A 17,410-nucleotide genomic window follows, 5' to 3' on the forward strand; every position below is an offset into this window, starting at 1 on the left:
TGATCCGACTCTTGACCTAACTATAGGATGATATCTATAATTGCATCATAAAGGACTACAAGTCCCAGCGAACTCTGTTTGACGGTGCACTCAGCACACGCCTACTGGGGGGCTTGTCTCAATAAAAAGTCAGTAACGATGCATCATCGAGAGTTTGTCACCGCAGCCCATGAGTAAGTAGGGCGGTTCCCCGAAACGCGGTGAGCATTCTAAGAATATGTGAAGCAGAAAGGCATGTGAAGAGTCAAGCCCAAAGGGCAGAGGACTGTTGTGTGCCTCTCAAATGCTTCAGGCACTTTGTTGAACAATATCGCTACACGGCGGCCTGGCCGTGGAGAGAGCACCATCGTATGCTGTTACCAGGAAGGCTGTCAGCAGGACGAGGCTTTCAGTTCCAAACAATTTGGGATTACGTGGAGCACAGGACTCTTTGATTATAGCAGCATGCCTGACCACAACACCGCCTACTGAAGGTATTTAAAAACAATGCGTTATTGATGATTCGACTCTCGACCTTACTATATGGTGATATCTATAATTGCATCATTAAGGATCACAAGTCCCAGCGATCTCTGTTTGACGGTGCACTCAGCACACGCCTACTGGGGGGCTTGTCTCAATGAAAAGTCAGTAACGTAACATGATGCATCATCGAGAGTTTGTCACACCAGCCCATGAGTAAGAGGGTGGTTCCCCGAAACGGGTTGGGCACTCTAAGAATATGTGAAGCAGAAAAGCATGTGAAGAGTGAAGCCCGGAGGGCAGAGGACTGTTGTGTGCCTCTCAAATGCTTCAGGCACTTTGTTGAAATATATATATATATATATATTGCCTTTAGTAGGTGCCGCCGCCAGCCTCCTAAAATTGTTTATAGACCACAGTGCGTTTGCTGCATCCACTCAAAGCAGCTGTCATGCCACTAAATCACCTCACAGAGCACACGATGTTCCTTACTGCTCCGCACTCGCGGCGTTGCTGGACCCGCTCGTCTGCAGGGAGGGGCTCTCCGCGACCAAGGCAGGCCGCTATATCATCCCCGGGTTCTTTGTAAATGGATTATATAGCGGCCTGCCTTGGTCGCGGAGAGCCCCTCCCTGCAGACGAGCTGGTCCAGCGACGCCACGAGTGCGGAGCAGTACGGAACATCGTGTGCTCTGTGAGGTGATTTAGTGGCATGACAGCGGCTTTGAGTGGATGCAGCAAACGCACTGTGGTCTATAAACAATTTTAGGAGGCTGGCGGCGGCACCTACTAAAGGCCATATTACTAGCAAAAGACTACCATTACCAGAGTGCAGCGAGAACACACGCCCACTGGGCGGAACTTTGAACTACTTAAAGGAATCTGCCATCTGCTTCTCCTTATTGCCTTCCCGAGATAAAGGGCGTACTGAAGCCCGAAACGCGTTGGGAAATTGATGGCTGATAACTTGTGTTGTACCTACCGTGCTTCTGATCATTGCCGCCTTGCAGAATAAAACTTTCAACATGATGAGAGCGGGCCTCCAAGTGTCTGGTTCTTTGTAAATGGATTATATAGCGGTCTGCCTTGGTCACGGAGAGTCCCTCCCTGCAGACGAGCGGGTCCAGCGACGCCACGAGTGAGGAGCAGTAAGGAACATCGTATGCTCTGTGAGTTGATTTAGTGGCATGACAGCGGCTTTGAGTGGATGCAGCAAACCCACTGTGGTCTATAAACAATTTTAGGAGGCTGGCGGCGGCACCTACTAAAGGCCATATTACTCGCAAAAGACTACCATTACCAGAGTGCAGCGAGAACACACGCCCACAGGGCGGAACTTTGAACTACTTAAAGGAATCTGCCAGCTGCTTCTACTTATTGCCTTCCCGAGATAAAGGGCGTACTGAAGCCCGAAACGCTTTGGGATATTGATGGCTGATAAGTTGTGTTGTACCTACCGTGCTTCTGATCATTGCCGCCTTGCAGAATAAAACTTTCAACACGATGAGAGCGGGCCTCCAAGTGTCGGGTTCTTTGTAAATGGAATATATATATATATGTATATATATATATACACATACATATATATATATATATATATAAATATATATATATATATATGTATATATATATATATATATATATTACCTACTGACGGTGGCCAGTAGGTAGCATTTTGTGCTTTGCTTATAACTTTTGCGTCGTTTGATGAATATTCATGACATTTTCCAAACAAATTCTTTGTTCATATCAGCTCCTATGTTGAAAGTTTGGGGGTGATTCATCAAGGGCGGCCAAGAAAATAGGGGATTCCCAAAACGTGTTTTCTCTCTGCAATTTCCATAGGAAACTTTAGACAAGGCGACAGATCGAACGGGTGAATGGAATTACCCCACATTTGGAAGGGAGAAGGGTCTTGGTCTAGAAAGCACGCTTTTGTTTATTTGGTGTAAATCCGTTCAGTAACTTTGGAGAAATATTGAAATTTACAGATATCGATATTTGGGAATTCTGCCATCTGATTGGCTGAGGCGTTACGAGCATGAGCTTGCTGCTTATTGGCTGTAAGTTGTTGCAACTAGGAAGTGTTGGCAACCATATTGTGATTCCGTTGAAAGGATTAAGGGGAAAAAAGGGCAAAAAGAGTAGGAAACAGGAGGTTAGGAGCACTGTAACCTCTGTGGGGGAGTACCGAGCGAAGTACTCACTCCTACCGGTCTGAAAGTGCGGTGTTACTCAGAGTGACATGGTGCTGAGATGAAATGCTGCTACACTTGGGTATGAAACCGAGAGCCTAAACCGTGAGCTCATTGCTGTAAAGTGATGTGCTCTGGTCTTTGTAACGTACCTGTGCAAGTAGTGTTAGTAGGTGTTTATACCATACAGGGAGTGGGAAGCGAACTACTGACCCCTACTGTTCGTTTATACTATACCGGAAGTGGGAAGCGAAGTACTCACGCCTACTAGCAAACTGAGCTGATTGTAGTAAAGTGATGGACTCTGGGCGCTGTAGCATACTGGCCACTGTAGTATAACTGTGTAAGTAGTGTTAGTATGCGTTTATACTATACAGGGAGTGGGAAGCGAACTACTCACCCCTACTGGTCTGAAGACTTGGGGATTAAACCCTGACCCTAAACCGTGAGCTCATTGCTGGAAAGTGATGTGCTCTGGGGGCTGCAGCATACCTATGGAAGTAGTGCTAGTTTGCGTTTATACAATACAGGGAGTGGGAAGCGAACTACTCATCCCTACCGGTCTCAAGACTCGTGGATGAAACCATGAGCTCATTGCTGTAAAGTCATGTGCTCTGTGTAGTATTCCAATGTAAGTCATAGTAGAATGTTACTATGTAATGCTACTAGAATGTAAGCATGTAATGTTAGAATGTAGGGCTGTCATGAGGGGAATCTTGGGGAGTTTTTACACGGTGCTGGAGAAGACGGTTTCCTTGCTGTCTGCTCCTGTTGGTGGCTGTTTATGCTGTCTTCTTTTCCTGCAATAAATCTACTTATCGGGTCCACTGCTGTCTGCCTCTTCACTACATAAATTTGGCGATGAGCGGGAGAAGGTAAAACGGAGGTAGCCCTCACCAATATTTCGAGCTTCTTTGCATTCTGCTGAAGACCCGTTTTCTTCGTGAAGCTGTTTCTACTCATCCCAGGGTCGTCGGCTCATCGAACTATTTCATCCGACCTCTGGTAGGATTTAAATTTTTTAATTTTGGGCTTTCTCTGCCTTTTCACTACACTCGGGTCGCTTTACTACACATGTGCAAGTAGTGTTAGTATGCGTTTATACTAATTCTGTTATGCAGTAACCAATGCATCATGGCCCTATGGATCACCACCTCCCAGGCGCTGCTCATACAATGTCCCGGGTGTGCATCCCCGGCACATTTATGTTTGCTATTACAGGGTGGGAGCATGGCTTCCACCCTGTGATACCAAATCCTTGTTTGCCTCATTGAAGCGAGAGAAGGAAAACCTCGTATCGGGTCTCTGCAGCACTGGGGACCTTAATCTCACATGTAAATTAGGCGCAGGAGGGCACAGAGAAGTTTCGCAACCTAGGGGATCGCCACCTCCCCGGGTATTGTTTACTAATTGTTCGGGGGGCTTCGAGGCCAACTCAAATCCGGGGATCGCCACCCTCCGGGGCTTTACTTAAATATGCAGGATGGGACTCGCCAGTCCCTGAAGACTCGGTGGCCCTAGGCAGTGCCTTATTGGGTCTGTAATCACACGGGCAGTACTCATGGTGTTATAAAGTGATACACTCATAGAACCCTTGCAGTTGTAGAATTACCCAGGCTTCATTTATGTAATAGTCTGTTGGTTTATATTTGGTAGGTGCAGCGCGAAATTACAAATGTTTTCCCTCTTAACCTCCTATCAACCGCCGATTTTCACAATAAACTACAGACAAGAGTTGTCAGAAAAAGAAGACCCATACACTCACTTATTTATTGGTAAAAAAAATAACCTTTATTAAAACAACACAAATAAATGGAAATGCAACTTTATTCGAAGAAACAACAGTATAACACGAAATAAGTGGGTGGTACTCCTCCGGAAGCAGCGTACAAAACCTGCACAGAAAAAAGAAACATAAGTATGTTTGCCATGTCCAAGAGAAAAAGAAAGGTAGTCAGAATGAAAGGAAGTAAGTGAGAATGGGACAGAGAGCGAGAGGGTGGAAGGGAGAAGGGGATGGAGAGTCAAAAGAACCGAGGGAGGAGGAGACATAGCATCGGCCTACTGCACCCAGCCCTCACTGTTCACCTTCCGTCACCTGCGTGTCTGGGACGCTGGGGTCCGCGAGAAAGAGTGCAGTCCAGCAAGTCCTTAAAATGAAACAGAGATATGAATGAGGCCAGAGGTTACATTATTATCTACTGCAACATCGCTTGCCTGCACCTGTGCACCCAGGCTGCTGCACCCCAGCCCCTTCCGTCCGCACTGTGCTCATTTGCAGCTCTTGCGCACCGAGTCTTCACTGCTCACCTGCCACCACTCGTGTGTCCAACGACGTGCTGGTGCAAGCTCCAACTCCGGTGTGCCTCTCTCAGGGTGGCACAGCAGGTCTCGGTCGGGGATGGTGTCTTGATACCACGATGGAAGGCGTCAGAATGCCCAGGACATCATCATCGGCTGAGCACCTGCTCCTCCCATTTTGGTGCCACTAACTCAGTATCTGAAAAGGGAGAAATAATATAATGCTGGAAACGTCTTGAGGTAAATGAAGGTTTATTTCAATCTTGATAGAGAACACCAGTTGAGTGCATTCTTCCTTCTTGAAATACGACCTACCAACTGTTAGTGGTAATCGTGGTTCAAATAGGAGTTGGAGTGTACAAGAATACACAAGGTTAAATAATATTATGTTATGCCAACGTTCACATAAAAAGGAACAGATCGCATGCTAGAAGCATAATGTGCGCGTGTAATGCAGTGGCGCAAGCCTTTGTGCATGTACACTTAGTAATCAGCTCACTAAAGTGACCCAAAAGCCAATGCCACGTGTCTGTAGTTGCAGTTGTAGAATTCCCAGGCTTTATTTATGTAATAGTCTGTTGGTTTATATTTGGTAGGTGCAGCGCGAAATTACAAATGTTTTCCCTCTTAACCTCCTATCAACCTCCGATTTTCACAATAAACTACAGACAAGAGTTGTCACAAAAAGAAGACCCAAACACTCACTTATCTATTGGTAAAAAAAATAACCTTTATTAAAACAACATAAATAAATGGAAATGCAACTTTATTCGAAGAAACAACAGTATAACATGAAATAAGTGGGTGGGACTCCTCCGGAAGCAGCGTACAAAACCTGCACACAAAAAAGAAACATAAGTATGTGTGCCATGTCCAAGACAAAAAGAGTCATTAGTCATTAGTGATGTCACTGACCATGTCATGAGTGATGTAATATGTGACGTCATCAGCAGTGCATTGGGGGCGCGCAAGTTATAGTTAGCTCAGCTAACTATAACAGGCAAATTTCTCTGGTTTTATATTAATCAAATGTCCAACTAACTATAACGTCCCTGAAACCTATGGTTTTTTAGTGAATATATATATATATATATATATATATATATATATATATATATATATATATATATATATATATATATATATATATATATATATATATATATATTATATATTACATGTGCTTGGTAAAGTTTTCATTTGCTTGATCCATCTATAGAAATTCCCATATGCAAATTTGAGGTCAGTATCCACATGACCTGCTGTCCACATTTATCATATGGTACATGTTTATGCTTTCAAATAACTGTAATTAACTTATATATGCATAAGCAACTGGAAAGCCTATGAACCTCTGCTCCTGGCCTGACGATCTAGTACCACCATCAAAATTATCTAAGGAAGTAAAAAAGAATTCCCATGGAATGGACACTAAACTGTCAATTAATCCAATGTGTATAAAGTAGCCAAATTAAGCCTTCTCACAGTGAAAACACTGTGATGCATCTCCCAGCACCTAGGTTTCCCCGACACAGCTCAAGTTACCATCGTTCTTGTCCTATTGAAATTGGACTACACCATTAGTCTTTATCACAGTTCTACTTTGTCAACTATGAGAAGACTACAAAGAATTCAGAAAGCTGCTGCCAGACTCTTCCTACATGTAAGTCACGAGTACACACCCCTCCAACATTAAGGGCACTACACTGGTTACCAATTGCCAGAAGATCCTCCTTCAAGCTGCTCTGTATCTCTTGGCAAATTTCCTGATGGTGCTCTGATGTTCATCTGGTTCCTCCCCTTCCACAGCTTCTGCCTCAGTTAGGTGCTTAAGTGTGTCCCTACCTTCGAATCCTAATCGATTTTAGCAGTAAAAACCTTTTCCTTTCTGTTCTGAACCTGTGTGCACCAATGGCCCCAAGATAATTCTCAAATGCATCGAACCATTATGCCATTTTATGGGTGGTTCTCCTGGTGTGTCAAGAAATGGAGGAGGAGGTTGGACAGCTTGCATGGTGAAAATCACGGTGTAAAATGTGAGTAAAGGAGAATATGAAATAGAAAAATATTTGTGAAGAGAAAAGAACAAAAAAAACATCTCTACAAAATGGTAAACTTTAACGTTGGGCCATGACACCAGTATTGTTAATCATTGTGTGTAAAAGATAGCGCAGTGGGTGGGCATACTGACAGGAGAAGGAGGTGAGAGAGAACCAGAGCATCAGTCACCTATAATTAAACTGCTGATATTGAGATAATGAATGTGCTGGTGTGCGTGTCACCGACTAAGCCAGTGCACGCCTTGTGTCACTGGGTTGTAGAGCAAAGGTATGCGTGCCACCGTTCTTTAGGTTGCTGGAACCACATGAGGAGAATAGGTGTGCGTGTCACCGAATAGGCCGATGCACGCTGGATATTCACGTTGAGGATAGATGTGAATGTGTCACTAGTAGGCAGTAGTCCAATGTAAGAGCTCAAACGGAGCTGGTGTGCGTGTTTTCGATGTGGATCAGTGCACGCTTTGTATGCCTGAGTTCCTGTTTTAAGGTGTGCGTATCACCGTTGTCAGATGCACACACAGAGGTGCAAGCTATGACGATAGTATAAAAGAAAATCAGTACCTTAATGTCACTGAGCCACATGGAACCAGGAATGTGTGGGACCGGGAAAATAACCACTCACTGTAACAGGATGGGAGACAGCCATGACAACGCGGGCTTTACACCGCGCTGCCATTACGATGCTGCCATCACAACGCAAGTCGTTACAACGACACGCTGGAGGGCGCTCTTGGTAAAGGAATAATTTTATTTTCTATTCCAACACCTTCCCTACTGTTACGTGGACTGGAGTTGGAATAGACAATTAAACTATTCCACAATCCAGCGCCTACAGCGCAAGTCGTTGTAACGACTTGCGTTGTAATGGATGCGTCGTAAAGGCAGCGCGGGGTAAAGCCCGCATTGTCATGACATACATCCAACAGGATTGCGTCTTCAGTGAAAGAATTGTACATCAGTTTCAGTCAATTTCCCTGATGCCTGGTTCACTCAGCTGACACAGGAGGCGGTAGAGGCCGTAGCTGACTGGGTTGATGAGAGAACCGCAGGCCTCTATTATGTGGTTGAGCGTCCAACCAGCAATGGATACGTCACTAGCAGGCGGGATCAGGAGCGCTTGACTACGGATATCCCGTCTTATGTGTTGCGGAAGCTGTTCGGACGTAAATTCAGCCCAGGTCTTTTGCTACAACAATGCCAACATTTCTCTTGCCTTACAGAACAAATGTTCATCCATATGTGGCCCACACGCTTCAAATCTGCGCTCACGAGACGCTGAGGAGTATAGGAGAAAAACTTTTTTTCCTTTGTGTGTCATCAGACGTCAAGCAAAATTCGAAACAATGCTTTAATTCCGTTGTCGTTGCGAAACAGCTCGTTCCATATCTGTGTGGATGCTGTGTCTACAACCAACAATGAAGGATTTCTGTAGGTCAGTTTGTCAGGTCTCCCTATGACGTGTATATGACGTCTATATGGTCGTGTGTGTTGCCAGACCCCATTGGATGATTATCAGTGTCACTTCTACAGCGCATAACAGTTTCACTGCATTTGAGTATGACAGCCTTGGCCACGAAAAAGTATTTATGGTGGTCAAAGCAGTGGTGGCAATTGTTGGCCGCCATGGGGTTCTTCCTTTGGGGATCTACAATATCCATCAGCTTATGGACAATTCCTGTGGAATTGTGACCTATAGAAAGAGCGGGTCATCCCTACATACTCCACAGGGGCCTACAGCTGTAGTTTTGGGCACAAAGACATGTTGGGCCAGTCCAGTGCATGTCAGCAAGAGGACTTCATGGGGTCACAATTTCTTGAAGGTTTGCAGAACACTAGCCTTGAAAGGACAGATGCTCATTTAACAGATCAAATATATTTTTTTAAAGTTTCATTTTGGGGAGTTTTGCATCAACGTAGCAGCTAATGGATAGCGTAATATCACTTTGATTGTCGACGGTGGGACACTACTCAAGCCTTTGCCTGTCCCCTTGAAAGCAGAAACCATTCCCTAGTTAATCAGGTTGTATAGTCCGATTTTCCTAAATGATAAGTGAAATTTATGTTACAAAATCACCAAATCCAGGTCCTGTTTTTCAGGAATTTGTGATTGTGGCCCAATCACAGTAGAGAAGGGAGGGGATCTAGAGTCCAAGGAAGTAATACTAAGGCCTAAGAATAAGCAGAGATCAGCAACTGGCTGGCCTGTCTCAAAACTGGGACATTTTCTGAAAAGATCAGTGTCTCTGGAAGCTTGTGAGGGTCGGGACAGAGTCAGCCGTTTCTCAGGCAAACATGCTTAATTTCTGCTAGTGGATGCATGTTGTAGACTCAGGCGTTCAATATTTGTGCATCCAGAATTATTTTTCATTTCCAAAGATTGATCTAGTGCAATAGAGAGAAAGGTAGACAACGGAGAAAGAAACAGGAAGAGAAGGATACAACCGCAGCAGTGATAAAAGCAGGAATCAGGATGAAAATAATCCCTGCTGTGAGCTAAGAGGCAGGGTGGGAGTGTGTAGTGGAAGAATCAGGCCTGGGGTGGAATAAAAACTAGCCTCCCGGTTTTCTATTGTGTCTGTGAAAGGCTTATCCTTTGCTCACAGCTTGTATCTAGAGAGATGGGTGGGTAAATGAGTGAATAAATGGATGGTAATATGGACAGAAGGTCTTGGTTTGATATGTGTTTCGATGCAAGAGGATGGATGGGTGGGGATGGATGAATGGTTGGGTTGATGTGTTAGGTTGGCTGAATGGCTGGGTGGGTGAATAGATGGATGGGTTTTGCTAGTTTGATGGATAAAGTGTTTGTATGGATGAATAGTTAGGGTTGGAAAAGTGGGTGGGTGGATGGGACATTTGGGTGGTTTAGTTGGATGGGTAAGGATGGATGGGTTACAACTTGTGTAGCATTTGACTCGAAAATGGTCACACAAAAGTGTCCGATATTGGCACAGCAATGACGTTGTGATTAAAAATGTTCCCGCCCTCGCCTACATATTTGTGAGCATCCTCTTAATGCGGCCATATTGCTCTCGCTGGCAGTTGCTCACCCATATCCATTAACGATTGTTGCCAGGGCAATTTTGTCTGCAAGTGTGTGGTTTTTATACCAGTTGTTTGGAATTACCAAAGAAATAGTATTGGGTTGTTCCCCATTAAGCTTCTATTGCCAGCCCTCTCTATTTGAGTAGCATGTGGGTTGGTAGGATTTAAATGCCCCCCATTGCATTATGCTTCCCTCTTCTCACAAAGGGGAGCAGATGTTAAGTGTCTTGTGACATCTTCCAGGGCATGTGCGAGCTATATAAAAAATGTGTGCAGTCACTTCGGTCCTACACGTTTCCTCAGTGGGTTCCGCTTTTGAATCCAGTCCTTGATTTGCTCTGGTAAGCTCTTGGTCAGCATGGGCCCTTGACCATGAGGGATCATCCACCTTGTCCCACCCCTAAGGACCATCGGAGTTTCAGTGGGTGGCGAGTGGTAATCTGATCATTTGGAATCAGGGTGGGCATTATGGTGGGACGGCTGGGGCCCGGCCGGCAATAAAAATAAAATTTAGTGTAGGGCGGTACATACTTCACCCACTCTCCATCTCATGCCGGTCATACACCTGAAGGAAATTCGCCTGCATATACTATAAAATCAATGGATCAACCTACAAGCAAAATGAAAGCCTTTCCAAACTATATCTATATTTTAGTATTTCTACTGGTGGTTGTCTAATCTCACATCGGGGCTCTAACGGAGTCAGTATATATTAATGAACATCATGATCCCTGTAATAGGCAATGTTTCCTTAATTTGCTTCCCGCTTTAAGTTGTTTATCTACTTTAGTCGATCATTGTCGTACTAAATCCTATTTTACGTCATCAGTGACATACTAAAGTCTTTAATGTGGCTTTAAGTTTGGCTGATATAATGTTTGCGGTGCTCTCATTTCTCACGTATGTCTCAGTCATGTATTAGTTATTCCTGAAAGACATTCCGGCAGTTTGGCCATTCACCTCCCCCCCAAAACTTAGAGCAGCCTTTAGCTGCCGGGTAGCAATGTGTATATATACCTTTCTGTGATAAACGCGGTACTTCTACCACTTGTGAGTTTAACCTGAGGAATTGCTGGACTGAGATGTTGAGATGATATACTGTAGGTGGTGGGCTGGGCCGCCGGGAGGGGGCCCCCTCCATGTGCTTTGCAGGGGGGGCCCCCTCAAGTTTTGTTACGCCACTGAGTAAAAGGATCTGGGTCTAAAACAGTAACCCACCCGCGTAGCTAGGGGGGGGCGAGGGGGGCGGACCGCCCCAGGCGGCACTGTTTTGGGGGTGGCAACAGCGCGACACTGGTGTGCCCCGTTGCGGTGGCCTTTTTATTGTACAGTGCTCTGACACCTTCGGGTAAAGTCCGCGCTTTAATGCATTAAATAAAATCCTGACATTAAGGCAGTGCAATGACACATCCATTAGTCTGGCACGGTGGGCGGACGTCACTTCACGTCACGTCCTGCTTCCAAAGGCGGGGAAGTTGGTTTTTGGAGCAGGAAGCGGCTCGGCCTGGCTCTGCGGGCGCCACCTCTAATATGGAGCTTGAAGCACCTGCCTCCTGCTCACAGCTGCAAGGCCGCCGTCGTGTGCTGTCTCATTACCGAGGCGAGCTGAGCTCACATCATGGAGTCGGTGACCGGCGGTTCCTGCAGCGGACACCAGGACAGTCGAGACTCTGAGCACAGACAGCCCTGGACCAAGAAAGCGGGTGGCAAACTGACTTGAAGTAAGTTCCAGCCACCCGACTTTCTATTAACACCATGCTGCTGCAGAAATACACGATTTTTAAAACGGTGCCGTCTGCAGAGGCACACGCTCTTTGGGGGATAAAATAATGAATACTACCTTTACTACCTCATGTATTTCACAGTTTTTACTACCTCATGTATTTTGTTTGCTCACAATTGTCACTATTACCTTGTGTAAGTAACGCATGTTTTTGCAATCTGTTCTTTTATAATGTTTCTCATTATGTTTCATCTCTGTTCCTAATGTGAAGCGCTCTGACGCCTTCGGGTAAAGTCTGCGCTATAGAAAAATGCATAAATAAATAAATAAATAAAAAAGAACAGAAGACTGGTGACTGGCAAGATGGGATGTACCAAAGAGGACTCTAAATAGAAAAAGAAAGTAAAGAAATAGGCGGCCTTCAGGGAGAGGCTGCTGCGAGCAGAAGGAAGAGAGGGGGCACAAGAGATGATAAGTCATGGAAGAGGGAAAGAAAGCACCAGCAGCAACAAGGAAGATGATGGGGGAGTGAGATAATTGAAGAGGGTGAAACATAATGGCATGGAGAGCGTGAAATGGAGATCAGAATAAGACACAGGTTTGGGACAGTGGTGAGTGGAAGGTTGGTGATGTAAGAAGTTGGGAAATGAAGGGTAGGGGAGAAAATGAAAAGTAAAGCAGGAGGGGCTGATTGGGGTAAAAGAAAATGACGAAAAGAATGTAAGGGGAGAGCAATGGAATGAAGAGGGAAGGAAAGGAGAGTGTAAAGGAGACAAGGGGAGTCTTCCTGGTCCGGGGGACATGATGACTGCAGACAGAAGTGTGAGAAAACGAGAGTAAGAAAGAGAGAAGGAGGCGAGAAGGGAAGGACTGAGGACGTGAGAGAGGGAAGGGTAGGGTGGAGATACAGGGAAAGAATTAGGAAAGAAGTGAGAAAAGAATGACCGTGTGAGTGGGAGTGAAACAGAAGAGGAGGCAAGAGGGGGAAGATTTGGTGAGAAATAAGCAAGGAACTGGAAAATAGAAGGAGAGAGGGGAGGAAGGGTTAGAGAAAAGGGATAGGGGCCGAGAGGGGCGGAGGCTGTCCTATCATGGAGAGGGGGTCTGTGTAAATAAGGGAACCAGGCAAGAGGAATAGGGGAGGGGTAAGGGTCGAAGAGGGAAAGAAGGGGTGTAAATAAAAGTACGAAGCAAATGTAGGAATCCAGGAGGGATAGAAGGAGAAAAGATTGTGAGAGACCCGGTCCACTTAAAGCCCTGCCTGAGGCTTTCATGCACCCCCATACTCTATTGTGTCTCAGTGTTAATTGCTTAGACTAGCAATACAAGTTCAGCCTCAGGTTGTGAATAAATAACGGTCCGCACCGCACACCTTGCTGTTATCTGCTAATTCATTTTTATCAAATTGCTCAGTGTGTCTTTTTGAGATAAATTACAGTCTGCAGAGGGGTTGTGACCTCTAAGGTACGCGTGTACCCTTCCATTTCCAGTGCTTTGCAGTCGTTTAACAATCTTCTTACAGTTTCTCGTTGCTCAAATGGGTGTAATTTCAGATATTTATGTTTCCGTTGTTTTTATTGCTTGATTTTAGTTGCGAAAAAAGTGTCACTCATAGTTGTTGAAATGTCACTCATAGTTACGCTGACATTATCAAAATGTCACACTTAGCAATCTGAAACCTTGGCATCTATGCTTCCTTTATGTCCGGCCTGCTGTTGTTAGCTGTACTTCCAGTGCCAGCTGCGCCCCTCCACGTGCACAAACCATGAGCTGAACATTGCAGGCATTGCCCTGCAACTGCAGAAACGTAGACATTGCCGTCTGTTGTATAGTGGGGTGTCGGAGAACATTCCATAAAGTATAGAACCCAGTGAATGCTGGTAATTTCTAACTTGCACAGACATACATTTTTACAGATAAAACTAATATAGCGCACAAACGATGTGTGGAAATCAGGTGTCAATTCATCAAACAAACAGGATTTGCATAGCGCTACATATCACCTGTGAGGTTATCTAGGCACTGTGGGGTGGGGGCAATGCTTCTGCTGAGGGACGTTAATCGAATAACCATGTTTTTAGGCCCTTCCTGAAATCCTGCAGGGTGGCAGTCTTTGTGCTCTCCTTTGTACTGCCGGTCACCGGTGTATTTAACTGTGTAGCCTTGGACCGTGTCATGTATGTGCATGTAACTCGCATGATCGAGGTAACTATTAGCAGCAATACTACGTGTCTCTCTGACATCTTTCAAAAGTGCTCACCGTCCTTTTTCCCAAGCACCCCCTATCCTCCCCCCCCCCCGTTCCCCCTCCCCCCTAAGGGGCGGCAATCTGAGGGATAGCCCCGGGCGCCACAAGCTCTAGCTACGCCCCTGCAGTAACCCACTTATCTATCTACATTAAATCTAAATCTGTCGTCTGCATGTTACACACATGCTTTGCAGGATACAAAGTAACCATCTATGATACTTTTTGAGAATAAAAACTGTTTATAGACAAAACAGATTTCTCAAGAAGGTGAATTAACCACCAATTATCATTCCCTTTTTATTTTCCGCTGAGATTTATGGAACCCACAAAAGCTCTCTACAGCAGCTGCCTTAACCCCCATAAAATATTTTTTAACGGAGCCGCTGCAACCAATTAAGGCACAACAGATTTACCGTTACGATTCTCCTTGTTGTGAATTTCTCTGTGGTAGAGTTTTTTTAGGTTGACTGTCAATCTACTTTCCATGACTCCACCACTCGAGCCTTTAAACCCTTTTTGTCGCCATACCCTGACCTCCAATGTATGGGTTCCGAGAGTAACTTTTTTTCATGAGTGTAAGGGCAGTTTTTGATGTTTTAATTGGGCATATGGTGATGGCCGTTTGAATAGGATCCTGCATTCCGACCGTGCCTTTACATTCAAAGCGATACTTGGGTTTGTATGTTGTGCCGGTGGGTGTGAGGATTCCTTGGCGCACATGGTGATCGCACAGAAGTATGCAGTGGATGAACTCTGCAATAATATGATATATCACGGCTCCTGGAATGGCCACGACTGGAGGCCTGGCACGAAATGGGGGCTTCATAATTGATGGAGAGGCAGCAAAAGGCATGCTTGCATCTTCGCAATCTTGCCCGAAGTGTTTACAGTAATAATACCTTCCAGGATAACTCCAGCCTACACGGGAGGGAAGGGGATGTAGCCTTACGTCCACAGCTGCCGACTTTGGAGCTGAAGAAGTGGGTTCGGGTGCTCGGCTCAACATCCGGTGTTTTTGGGCAAACCACTTAATCTCCCCGCGCCTACCAAAAATGATTGTGTCCTTTGTGTAACGAAACTGGTGCTCATGTAAAGCGCTCCGATACCTCCGGGGCGAATTCGCGCTGTATAAATCGGCAAAAACATTCACTTTCCTTGATATGTCACTCCAGGATTTCATCACGGTCAAAATGTCCCTTCGGCTAACCTGGGCACCTTATAAAATCGAAGCCCACATCGGAGTCTGCAGTGAAGGGGGGATTAATGAGATAATATTTATGTTGCTGAAGAGCAACAGTAAAGTCGTAGAATTGATCCATCAATAAATGCTACAGGAAGCACTCGGGGAGGATCGGAAGCACAAAACCCTACGAAGTTTACGTGCACGCATTTGCTATTACAACAACTGTCACGCATTTGCCAGGGTTTGCAGCGTTTTTTAAAATCTGTTCAGTTTTAATAGCGCGTACTCGACCCGAAGGTATTGCAGCGCTTTATATGAGCACCCGTTAATTACCACAAGGATACTGGTGCAGAGGGAGGAGACACATGTCTGACGTCACAGGCACTGGCTGTCATCCAGTCCGAGGGAGGATTTCGGTCATTTCGTGGGTCAGCATTTACAATCACCACTCAGCTGACTGGATCTGGCAAAGGGGCCGTCGGAGGGCAGGTTCAGAAAGGGGCACACCCTCAACCCCACCCCACAAATGGGTGTCGCCCTTTTCTCGCCCCTTGTTCGGGGGCTCGTCCCCAAAGAGCCACCCCTTGCCCGCCCCCGGCGCGGCTTTTAGCAGTGGGAGGATCGGGGGAGTGGGCAGCAGGCAGCATGGCATTGTTTTCATTCCCTCACTGATCCCTGCATCCCCTCCCCCTTGTGCTTCCTTCTGGAGCTCTCTCCTTAAAGAGACAGCGACCACACTGCTGACATGTATTGTAAACAGGTAACACCGGATGTCGCACTTTACAGGTGTGTAGGACAAAGCGCCCGAGATTTGAAGAGATGATCAAGGCGACAGGAGGAGATCCAAACGCATTCTTCTCGCAAGCAGACGAGTCTGAGAAAAGGAAGATAGCTGTTGCTGCCCTAAAAGAGAAACTGATCACCACCGACTGATAGTATCATAGCATGCTATGACTGCTGAGCAGCGCAGGCAACAGTCTGGAGGTCGCACGGATAGAGAAGGTGTCTGAGTGCTGGTCTGCTGGAGAGTACACGCAGTAAGTTCCGCGGTACAGTGGTGGTGGGAAGACGGACTCTTCCTCGTTGTAGGAATCGGATTCTTGTGTTGACCATGAGATCAGTTCAAGTTCAGAGATTTGTATAGCGCACTACTCACCCATAGGGTCTCAAGGCGCTTGTGGGAGGGAGAGCATTATTTATCGAATAGCCAGGTTTTAAGTTCCTTTCTGAAGGAAATGTGGTTCTGTGTGAGGCGGAGGTGATTGGGGAGAGAGTTCCAGGTCTTGGCCGCCAGGTAGGAGAAGGATCTTCCTCCCATGGTGGATCTGTGGATGCGCGGAACTGCGGCAAGCGCTTGGTTGGAGGATCTTAGTTGGCGGGTGGGTGTGTAGAAGGACAGTCGTGTATTGAGGCAATCAGGACCTAGTTTGTAGAGGGCCTTGTGAGCGTGGGTGAGGAGACGGAATGTTATTCTCTTGTTGACGGGAAGCCAGTGGAGGTCTTTCAGGTGGCCGGTAATGTGAGCTTGGCGAGGGATGTCCAATATGAGTCTGGCTGATGCATTTTGGATGCGTTGGAGTTTTTTCTGTAATTCGGCTGTGGTTCCGGCGTAGAGGGTGTTTCCATAGTCCAGTCGGCTAGCCAGTGCGTGGGTAACCGTCTTTCTTGTTTCGGTGGGGATCCAACAGAAGGTTTTTTTGAGCATACGGAGTACGTTGAAGCAAGAGGATGAGACGGCGTTAGCTTGTCTGGTCATTGATAGGGAGGAGTCTAGGATGAAGCCCAGGTTGCGTGCGTGGTCTGTGGGTATGGGTGCTGTGCCCAGGGCCGATGGCCACCAAGAGTCGTCCCAGGCAGAGGGTGAAGATCCTAGGATGAGAACTTCCGTTTTGTCTGAGTTAAGTTTTAGGCGGCTGTTTTTCATCCATTCGGCTACTTCTTTCATGCCTTCATGAAGATTGGTTTTGGCGGTGTTAGGGTCTTTGGTGAGGGAGAGGATCAGTTGGGTGTCGTCAGCGTAGGAGATGATGTTTATTTATTTATTTAAACACTTATAAAGCGCAACAAAGGCCCGTGGGCATCTCGGCGCTAAGTATCTGCTGAATTCAGCCCTACAGATGGATGTGGTTATTGGTCAAATAGCCACGTTTTGAGGTGCTTACGGAAGGACCACAGGGATGGGCTGTTCTTTAT

The sequence above is a fragment of the Lissotriton helveticus genome, chromosome 1_1, assembly GCF_964261635.1.
Source record: "Lissotriton helveticus chromosome 1_1, aLisHel1.1, whole genome shotgun sequence".
Classification (NCBI taxonomy): domain Eukaryota; kingdom Metazoa; phylum Chordata; class Amphibia; order Caudata; family Salamandridae; genus Lissotriton; species Lissotriton helveticus.